The sequence below is a fragment of the Rattus norvegicus genome, chromosome 4, assembly GCF_036323735.1.
Source record: "Rattus norvegicus strain BN/NHsdMcwi chromosome 4, GRCr8, whole genome shotgun sequence".
NCBI lineage: Eukaryota > Metazoa > Chordata > Mammalia > Rodentia > Muridae > Rattus > Rattus norvegicus.
The window spans coordinates 127,215,742-127,227,055 of record NC_086022.1 but is presented as its reverse complement, the minus strand read 5'-3'; the positions used below and the strand labels follow the sequence as shown (position 1 = coordinate 127,227,055).

At 41.7% G+C, this 11,314-nt stretch overlaps 2 long non-coding RNA genes across 4 annotated transcripts in view; one reads left to right on the top strand and one right to left on the bottom strand.

Annotated features, from left to right (window-relative positions):
* Positions 1-11,314, bottom strand: part of LOC102555978 (uncharacterized) — a 230,490-nt gene that overhangs the window by 20,153 nt on the left and 199,023 nt on the right. The gene's annotated exons all lie outside the window — the stretch shown is intronic.
* The window catches only part of LOC120102344 (uncharacterized), a 46,720-nt gene that overhangs the window by 34,814 nt on the left and 592 nt on the right, over positions 1-11,314 (top strand). Inside the window, exons 3-4 of the long non-coding RNA XR_010065878.1 lie at positions 9,081-9,209; positions 10,736-10,933. This is a non-coding gene — a long non-coding RNA (uncharacterized LOC120102344). The remainder of the gene's footprint in view (positions 1-9,080; positions 9,210-10,735; positions 10,934-11,314) is intronic.

Genomic DNA, 11,314 nt, shown 5'->3' with positions numbered 1-11,314 from the left:
CTGGATTGAGAGCAACAGGAAGACAGACAGAGAGAGAGAGAGAGAGAGAGAGAGAGAGAGAGAGAGAGAGAGAGAGAGAGAGAGAGAGATTGTCACCAGTGACATATTTTTCCAACAAGGCTACACTTCCTCAAACAAGGAGACACCTCCTAATAGTGCCCCTCCCTATGAGCCATTTTCATTCAAACCATCTAATTAAGCATCACAACCATCCCCCTCACATGGCACCTTAGAGTGCAAGTGTCAGTGCTTCTGTGCTTAGTTTTACCTGCTGCATACACCTCCCATTGATTTTCTGGTTCTTTGTCTTCTTCTCAGGCTGTACCTCTTTTTCAAAGGGAGTAGGAAGGACCTGTGTCTACATGAACACTTTTCACTTCCAAATGGTAACATAAACTTCAGCCTCCCCCAAGCAGCTACAAATAAATGAGAGCGCTTCAAATAAATGGATTTAAAATGAATATGCAAAACCAGGAAGGAGCTTTCCATGAGCCAATTACTTGTGAGAAGACTCCAGAAAGTAGAAAAGAAAGTAAAAACTAGCATTAGACAAAGGTAAAACTCCAGCCCTGCATGTGTTGAGAAGATTAATTTGCAGTTACCAATTTCCATGCTTCCTCCCCATCCCAGGCTGAGTGACAGTCTTTGCCCCTCCCTTGACCAAACATTCCTTCATCGTTTGATCCTACATTAGTTTTTATCAATTCACAAGGAACTTGTGAAGCCATTCTTCCCTACTAGATTCACCCCAGTGAGATTTTAATACTATGATATACATCTGTGTATACAATGTAGTCTGTGCCTTGTATGTAAAACGAGTAAGAGAATTTGCAATAAAGAATAGCTATCTGATACATTTGAATTTCTAAGGCACTTTTCCTTTCTACAAGATTATTTACAGTTTATTTAAGCTTTTGCTTGACAGATGTTATTTTGGCTGATCTAGAAACATATTGGACACAGCACTAAGTGCTTTACTAAACCCAAAATAAGTAAATGCCACATTTCACATTATAATTATTTTAGGTCCCATATTTTGAAGTCTGAGTTTGAAGTGAGACATAAATGAGTCTAAACAAATGTGATTTGCTTGCATAGAAGTAGCCATACTCAGCTGACCTCCCTTTAGTCACTGCTCGATTCTGACTACTGCATTAGTCCATTTATGCTGCACCAATACACGATCCCGACTATTTCCCAAGGAAGGAGATTCATTTTGCTCACAGTTTTGTGAGTTGACAATCCAAGATTAGGTGGCCCCACATGTTCAACTTCTAAAAGGGAGTCCACTGGAGTCCATGGCTGAAGCCAGACATGCAGCTGCTTTGTAACAGCCCACACTGTTGAGAACTAACTCTTCAAAAGTAGCATCCAGCCTTCCCAAGGGTAGAGCCCCTAGTAATCCACCTCACACTGTGCCTTGCATTCAGGATTTCATTACCTCAGTACTGACACACTGAGGACAAGTTCCCTTACGCATCTAAGCTATAGCAACTATCTAATATGACTTCAGGCCTTCTATTCCCAGTAATTCAGTAGCTGTAAGCAGTAAAGTGTTCATTATCTCTGTGCAATTTATAAAGACTTAGCCCCAAATATATGGCAACAAGAGATTGACAAGGAGTGTTCAGCAGTTCATAGTAACAGTTCCTTTCCAAAGCACAGTAACACCCTGACCCACATGTCAATGGATAATTAATGGCCTTGTCTATTTGCTGGAATAGAGCCAATGGCTCTACTATGTGGTTCTATTTTTGCCCAGTTCAAGTCATTATATCCTCCGCATGTTGGAGTTTGATTAATCAATGCATCAAATATCAAAAAAGATAATGACTTTCTCTTTTTAACTCATATTTTAATTAAGGTATTTTATTAATTCCCAGTTGTCTTTCCCCCCGTCCCCCGGCACTAATTTAGTGAGCTCTTCCTTTGAGACATTTTTAACATCATTATTAGCTTGGGTTTGTGGGTTTTAAAATGGTTTGATTGATTCAGACAGCAGCCTCCCTTTTCAAAATAATCAAGATTTTCTTTGATGAACAATAAACCTAGAAAAATGATGTTTGTCTAAAAGTTTTTGATTAATTAAATTGCCTTCTACCAAAAACCTATGTAGATTAGTGTAAAGAATGACGCAGTCATGGCTGAGCTGATGAATAGAAGAGAGGAGGTTCTGAGGTAGCAGCTGAGGGTCCCACACTGTGCTCATATAGTAAGTAAGCAGGCCCTGGACCTGGAGTGGCAGAAAGGTAGTTCCAGATTTGCAGGTCAGGTGTGTGTGTGTGTGTGTGTGTGTGTGTGTGTGTGTGTGTGTGTGTGTGTACGTGTGTGTGTATACATATATATAATATATATGCATATATATGTATATGTGTGTGTATGAATGTTGTATGTTTTTATGTATGTATGCATGCATGCATATGTAAGTATATTTTTAGGAAGCTTCTCTAGCACTGGGTTTCCATGTGACTTTTTTATGTAGAATCTTCTAAGGATTCCAAATCCCCAGAGTTTGATATCTAAACAACTAAGCAACTTGTCATTTTCTCAGCCCTTGAGTTGTTTAAACATGGAGGCCTAAAGTCACAGAGAAGGTGAGGAGACAACAGAGCTTGTTGCCTCAAAGTTTCCTCTTGCATATCATCCAATCCAGAATTCTTCAGTTGGTGACAAGGTCTGGATTCACACCTCCCTGCTGCTGGGGAGTAGACTCAGTCTTTCAACCTCACGGGGTCTGTGTGTCAGAGAAAGGAGTCCGTCGATGAAAAGCCTTGCAGAACCAATATTGGAATAAGACCAGCTAGATTCCTTTTGTATTTATGTTCTCATGAGTTGAGTTCCCATTGGAACAGTGTCTCAACTCAAAAGAAAAGAGCACAGGACTGACGAAGGAGGTCTTCCTTCCCCCTTTTGCTTCTGCATTTCATATCCCTTGTCAACTATATAGTAAAGCCCATTTCAACCAGCATGTATGTAACATTCCAACCAGCATGTATGTAACATTCAACTACCATGTATGTAAACCAGGCTTCTCTTAACACTGGTCTGCCTTATTTTTTTCCCCAGTAATTTTCTTCATAAACTCCAGGAATCATTATGATGTGTGTGTATAGTTACTGTTTAGTGTCTCTATGTCTAACCCTTGCCATAACATACCCGAAGCGGAAGACAGTGCTAACTTCTTCATTGGGTCATCTTCATAAGCCAGCACGGTACATGATGCATTTATACAACATTACTTGATGAAGGAATAAATGTAAACCAAATTGACTTTCACTGAAACACTTCCTGTTCCATTTCTTGCTGTTGTTAAGTTATGAACCAAGAGACAACTTTCCACATTCTAGGAATGAATATTCCTAACTTCTATTTCTCCCTAGATCTGAGATAAGTTTGATCTAGAAGCAGTTGTTTGGAATCATAATTGTCTCTAACTTCAAGATCCAGGGATAGGTCCCCTAAGGATGAGTCCCTTCAAGGGAAAGTTATTCAAGCAGTTATGTGAAGCATGCAAATGTCATGTCTAAAGCCCACTTAGACATAAGTTTGGGGTATTCTACTTCTGGAAAGAGGGTGCATCAGTTTCATGTTGTTCAACAAAGCCCCTCTTTGGGACCTTTGGATATATAGCTGCTGAGATAGCATTTTGAGAAGCATTTAGCACTTATAAGGATTTCACTGTTTCTATTGGACCAGAGGGCAGGGCTAAGTTACAAAGAATACCAAGGTGATGTGGCTTCAGTTTAAGGCTACAAATCTTACAAACTTGATTTTACTTCCCAGCTTGGTCACTTCTTGGTGGTCTTGGACAAGTTACATATCCTTCATAAACCTTTCGTTCCTCATCTAATTGTGATAACAGACTACACACTGTACTGTTGCAAAACAATTTAAACATTTTCCCTTAAAAATTACAGGGCCCAGCACATAGGAAGCATTTTATGAATGCCAACCATATAGGAAAATTTAAAACTGGGCTACAAATTCTTAGGTACTTTTCCATAGAAAGCAAAGGTATGTCCCTGTTTTTAGAATGCAGAGGAATTTGTGGTGACTCTAATGGTAAACTTTGGTAGCACTGGCATTTGGTTCCCTTCCAAGCAAGAAGTAGTAAGCAGACAGTATCCCCAATCTTTTGTATTGGCATACTGATTGACTCATGGAGTCCCACTTCCATGAGGCCACTATGCTGCAGAAGACATGATACTCTATGCTAGTTGGTAGGTGAGCTTCTGGGATTCTCCTGTCTGCACCTTCCAGCTTCCTGTAGGCATGCTGAATTTTTAGACACACTGTGTGTCCAGCTCTTAGGTGTGTTCTGTAGATGCAAACTCAGTTCCTCGGGATCTGTGCCACAAGTATTTTACCCACTGAATCATCATCCTGGCCTCACTATGAAGCTCCGTGGAGGCAGCCTCTGTAGCTGGCCTATGCCAGCATCTTCTTATCTAGTTTTCTAGGGGGAGAGGGGTGTCCCATACATACAATTTTTCCTTCAGACAACAAACTGAAATCTGTTTAAAACCAACATCTAAGGGCCATCTCAGCTGTTTCTTTTGTCCCCTTCAGGAGTATAGACCTGGTCTACTGATGGAATAACACTATCTTGTCAGTGGGTAGAGAAATGACTTTTCCCCCCAGTAAGTATGCAAGTAAAGATGTTAAAGCCAGCTGCTGAGGTAGTTCTTGCCTTTGAAACATTCTGTGTCCACCCCTCTGAGGAGGGAGCTACTGAGGCTTATTCATAAGGAAATGAATGGCCGGTCAGAGTCACCCAGAGACAGATCCTCCTTGGCAGCTGCAGAATGCTTTTTCCTGTTTCATGTCTGTTTGTAAGCACCCTCATGAATATATCCCTATGACACTTGGCAGAGAAAGTCTTTAATTGTGAAATAATTATAAGACCTAGTTGCCTTACATCAGCATAAATTTTAGAAAGAAGGAAAATGGAAACATCTTTGGAACATACCCATGAGTCTGTCTGACCAGGGCTCTGTGACTGATTGACCCTCTCGCTATCTCTTTCTCTTGGTGATGTGCTCACGGCTCAACTGGCATCGGCACAGCTGTTCACAGCTGCACACAAGATGTGAGCAAGCGATGACTCAGCCATTTCTCCTCATGTGGTGCAGCTTCATTCAGAGAATGGACTGTGTTCTAGCTGGGATCTAGTCAGGAAATCTGAAAGGCATTCAGATTTCCTGAAATGAGGTGTGTTCTCTGTATGACTCTTCTCTGAGTACCCCTCTGAACACAGGGAGTCCTCAGTACTCACCCCCACCCTCATAATACAGTGAGAAGGAGTCTCTCCACAGTGAGTGTGTTTTTAATAGACCCTGAGCAGGAAGTGAACTGAGGTGGAACAATTGTCCTCATTATCTGAGGGAGAACCACAGCTGCCCTAAACTGCTTGGCCATATTAACTGACACCAGAATGCTCGTCACCAAATAGTTCCATATAATATGACAGTGTGTGTGTGTGTGTGTGTGTGTGTGTGTGTACATATATATGTATGTGTTTCATATATTCATAAATATAAAATATGTAATTTAAATATATAAATATATAATATAAATTGAGCATTTACTATGTACAGGGCCAAAAGGAACCATTTTATTAGAGTGCAACGTTCATGTGTTGCTCCTGAATGACTTCAACATGGTCAGCACAGTTTCATGCTTAATAAATGATAAATGAGTGAATAATAATAATAGGGACAGAAATGAGTCAACGTTGATAGAGTGTTAGCAGCCCCCCCAGTGAGCTGTACCCAAAAAGATCAGAAAGCCATATCTAGGTACGGTGGGAACTGTGATCTTCGAGGCAGTGTCTCTCAGGGGAGGGAAAAGGTAAGATCCAGTGTGCTGTACACCTACCTGCCTTCATGTGCTAAGCATAACCAGCACAGCTCTTCCAACACCCCTCTCACCTGTTAGTTTGGGTTTTGAGTTTGATTTTTAACCCTTTGCTCTCAGTTTCTGAAAAGAGTGGCTGTCCGGGTCCAATCACAGTAAAACTCTCTGCCTTCATAGCTCTTGCCCCTCTCAATCCATTCACTTCTGCTTTTATACCCAAAAGCTTTGTGGTTTTGTCTGTTTTTCTAAGTTTCACAGTGTATGCTGTTCAATAGAAAAACATTAAACACATACTTTTGATCAGGTGTTGGGGTCCACGCCTACTCTCCTAGCATAGAAGATGGTGGCAGGAGCATTAGGAGTTCAAGGTTGGGCTGAGCTATATGAATCTCTGTTTCAAAAATAGTGGAGATAACATGGCAGAGGGAGATGGCCTGAGAATCAAAGCATTTATCACACAAGTCTGGAGACCAGAGTTCAGATCCCAATACCCAAGTAAGTGCCAGCTGCAATCCCAACACATAGAATGCAGGAGACCCCCCCCCCACCAGAGCAAGATGGCTAGCTAGATTAGACAAATCCAAGGGCCCTAGGTTCAAGTGAGAGATCCTGTCTCAATACACAAGGTAAAGAGGCCAAAAAGACAGCTGACATCCAACTCTGGCCTTGAACGTGTCCACACTATGTGAAATGCACACCCGAAAATACATATGTCCACACAAGTAAGCATGTGTGCACATACCCCATACATAATAAATCTACACACATAAAACACAAATATTTAAATCTCATACTCAATTAACAAAACCACCTTCTTACATTTAACTCTTTTAGAGCCAAAAGAATAAGTATTACTTATGAGAAGAAACTGTGAAACAATGATATTTTCTGACTATTAACTAGAGTTTCTCTCTAAGTGTTTAAGGAAACTCACCCAAAAGCTCTTGGAGAACAACCGTTGTGCCAGTAATTGAGGCCAAAACCCACCAACCATAGCTTCTGGTTGCAGAAGCCAATCTAATTGATCTCTGAACAATTAGGTCCAAAAGTTTCCCAACAAGGCATAGTCAACATTTCCCTTCACTCATTTAATAAGTGAGTATTAATTCATAAATTGGAGAAAAGCAATTATGTGAATATAAGTAAAAATAAGTGTGAATATATAATCAGAAGCTCTTGTTTCTAACAGTACCCTTTTGATAGTAAAAAAAAAAAATGAACTAAAAGATTCACAACTAAGACCTAATGTGAGGAGAAAGTTGAACTTGAAATACTGAAGGAGAGTGAAGAATAGATTTCACATCCAAATTGTATAGTGAGTTATCCCTATAAAGCAAACATGGCACTATCTGACTTTGTACAATTTCTCATTTCCTAATATTTTCTTGGAAATGTTTTTGAGAAGTAAATAAGGATATATCTTTAATTTAAAACATATCTTCTTAAAATTAAAAAGATTTGTGTGTGTGTGTGTGTGTGTGTGTTGTACATGCATTTGTGTGTGTCTGAGTGTTTTGTATGTATACTGTGTGTCTTAGTCAGGGTTCCTCTTTCTCACAAACATCATGACCAAGAAGCAAGTTGGGGAGGAAATGGTTTATTCAGCTGATTTCCATGCTGTTCATCACCAAAGGAAGACAGGACTGGAACTCAAGCAGGACAGGAAGCAGGAGCTGATGCAGAGGCCATGGAGGGATGTTACTTACTGGCTTGCTTCCCCTGGCTTGCTCAGCTTGCTTTCTTATGGAACCCAAGACTACCAGACCAGGGACAGCACCACCCACAATGGGCTGGGTCCTTCCCCTTGATCACTAGTTGAGAAAATGCCTCATAGCTGGGTCTCATAGAGGCATTTCTTCAAGGGAGGCTCCTTTCTCTGTGATAACTCCAGCGTGTGTCAAGTTGACACACAAAACCAGCCAGTACACTGTGTGTGCAGCGGCCTCTGGAGGTCAGAAGGGGGCATCAAATCTCATCTAGAACCGGAGTCATAGGCTGTTATGAGTTGCCATGCGGGTGCTGGGAACTAAACCCAGGTCCTTGGCAAGAGTTTCAAGTGTCTTAACTGCTGAGCCATCTCTTCTGCTCCCTGGGATTTTTCATTCTGATACAAAGGTTTAAATTCATGGACCATACTGATAGCCAAGAACATGAATGATAATCAATCCATCTTGACCCCTGAGCATAACCACTTTGATAACTCCACAGTCAAATAAAAATGCACGGTAAAATAAATACAGAGTTAAGTCACTAAACACGAGTGGCAGGATTCATTAACTAGTGTGGTGGGTGTTAGAGGACATATCATAATTTCTTCAAGTTGCCTGCATCAGTACTTACAGTTTAAAGCAGCATGGTGCTGCTAAGACAGCAAGAGAATCCCTTAGCCAAGGAAACAGATGATCACAATGAAGCCTACAGAAATATGGCAGATAGGAATACGCACAAGCATCCATCTCAAGTCTAATTAATGTTGGAGCATTTATTGAAATGCTCCACGATTTAATTCCATGCTAACGGCATCAGAATTAATTTGTAAATGTGCTTCCTAACGCCAAAGAAAACAAAACTTATGACACGAAAGGCTTCCTGATCCATCCATGGAGATAAGGAAGAAATAATCCTAAACCATGAACAGAATTTGAAAGACACCAAAAGAAAAAAAATCTGAGATTAGGTGATGGATAACTACTTAATATGCAAACAACTACCGTGCTAAGGGACTGAGAGTAGGTCAAGAGCATTGGCCTGTGTTTTAGTTATTTTTTGATTGCTGTAGCAAAGTATCTGACAAAGCGAACTAAATGGGGAAGGGTTTGTTTCGTGTAGTCTTCCCGGAGTTACTGTCTATTGTTGGCTAGAAAATGGAGCTTCAGCCACCAGGTCACATTGTGCCCTCAGTCAGGAGGAGCAGAGACGGCTGCTGCTGCTCGGCTCACTGCGTTCGTCCATCCTCGCCTCGTCTAAGACCCAGGTCATGTAATGGTGGCACCCACATTAAGGGTGGGTCTCCCAACCTCTGTTAATCCAATCCAAAAGCATTCCCCAGGGAGCTGTCTAGAAGCCTCTCTCCTGGTTGACTAAAGATCCTGTCAAGAGGACAAGCCATGTTATTAACCACAGACCAGCTCTAGGCTTATGGCTATGGATGGCTGTCATTGGCTCATGCGTTGAGATCTGGCTCTGGACTCCTTGACCCACCTTTGTTTTCTTTTTCTTTATAGGATTGTGCTTCAGGAAAGGAAGAGAGATTCAACCAGGACACCGTCAGCTTCTGCTGTCTCAAGTCTGCCTAGGGGGCAGCCCTCTATAACTGAACACTGGTGAACCTGATCTTACGAGGACTGTGACAGGTACCCACTGAGCAGACTTGATTTTAGAGGCGAGGTAGTATCTTCTCTCCCTGACCCAGGGCTGGAGTGTGCTGCTTACTGAATTTAGAAGTTGAGACACTATCCTAGAGACCGTATAAATACTTCTGAAATGTTAATGTTTGTAAGAGTAGCCTGGGCCTGGAGAGATGGCTCAGTGGTTAGGAGCACTGACTGCTCTTCTAGAGATCCAGAGTTCAATTCCCAGTAACCACACGGTGACTCACAACCATCTGTAATGGGATCCGATGCCTTTCTCTGGTGTGTCCGAAGACAGCTATAATGTACTCATATACATAAATAACTAAATCTTAAAAAAAAGATAGCCTAAAGGTCTTTTTGAAATATGCTGGCCCTTACCTCAGAATCCATAGTACCCTGAGTCTGGAGCCCAAATAATTATTTTTTTGAGCAAGTTCCTAGGTAACACTGGTGTCTAGGAACAAACTTCTGAGACTCATCTTTTGAGAAATTAAATTAAAATGAGATTATATTTTATTTTGTCTTAAAACTCCTTTGTCCTGAACTGTTTCTATCAAGTACAATGAAATAAGCTGCCAGAAAAGAGAAACAACAGAGACTTATGCCTGCAAACTCCACTGACAATCTGGATCCCACAAGCAACATTTACTGTTCAAATTTCTATAAATATTTCCAAAGAGTATCTCATCTCTTCTTGGTGTTGGGCCTTGGCTGTGGGTCTGCCGTGGCTCCTTGCCTGATGGGTGAGCACTGTTTAGACATCCTCGAAATGATTAATTGCCTCAGCAATTTCTGGAGTAATATCCAAATTCCCCAAACCTAAACCATAATTCCTCCAGGCTGGCAGCAAAAAACCAGCAGCATTCTTTTAAAAACCATTCTGATAGTTTCATAACACACAATGTGTGTGACTGTATTCGACACCCCCTACCCCTTTCCTCCTTCTTCTCAACTAGGCCCCCAGTGGCTATACCATCCAAGAAGATGCCACTCCCTTCTGTAGCAACCATCAACATGTAATAGTCAATAGCTCCTCAGGGAGGGGTGAGTCCTTTGGGTGACCCTCTGTGTAAGAGGCAGTGCAGAGGGCCCACTCTTGTGTCTGTGTCCACAAGTGTTTGGGGTTGCAATGGCCATGCCACAGGTGGATGGTTGAATTCCATGCACACCTCTCCACCCCCCTCTTCTTAGTCTTTCTACCTTTCTTCCTTGTGGGCCTTGGAGGGATGATGTACCATTTATGGTTGAATGCCCATCAGTCACTTGCCCTCAGCACTGTGACCAGGTCTGTCTTCATAGTTTCCTTATTAAAGAGGAATGTGGTGACTTACTTTCAGGCTGAAGTCATATTAACAAAAGAAACTACATAGTACTGCTCATTGTACAGCATTCTCAAGATGGTTCTGTTGACAACGTAAACATTAACACATACATATTTATGAAATATCAAGATGTTTGATTCAGGTGTACCTTACATGATGCTTCAGTCATTCCTCGATTGAAAGCATCATGGCTCACACTTTCAGATCCTTTTCTGGCGGGTAGCTCGTGCTGTGTGAAACGAGCCATTATCTGCGGTCACCTCACCGCGCAGCAGCAGCAGAACTTCATGCTACTGCCGAGAAGTGGCTCAGTACTGCATCACCAGTCCACATCCCCTTCAGTCTCTCGCAGCTACCCTTCTGCTCTGCACTGCTATGAGATCAACGCTATCTGGATTCCAAGTGAGTGAGGCAGTCACATGCTCTTTGTCTCTCTGTGCCTGGAGTGTTTCATTTACTACATACGGTCATCTCCAGTTACAGCTATGGAACAAATATCACTATTTCTTCCTTTTTTACGGATGAATGGCATCTCTCTGTGTGCGTGCATGGTATTTTTGTATCCATTGGGGTTGGCGAGAGCAGTTGAGTTTCTCTGCCTTTCTCGGCTTCTGTGTCTAGTGCTCACTGTGAATGGAAGTGTAGCCGTCTCACTACACCGCCTTCATTTTCTTTGACTGCATCTGCAGAGTAGGGCTACTGGGTTCCCAAACAGTTCTGTTTTTGTTTTGTTTTGAAGAAGCTCCATATACTTTCCCACCACCACTAGTGTACTAATTTACA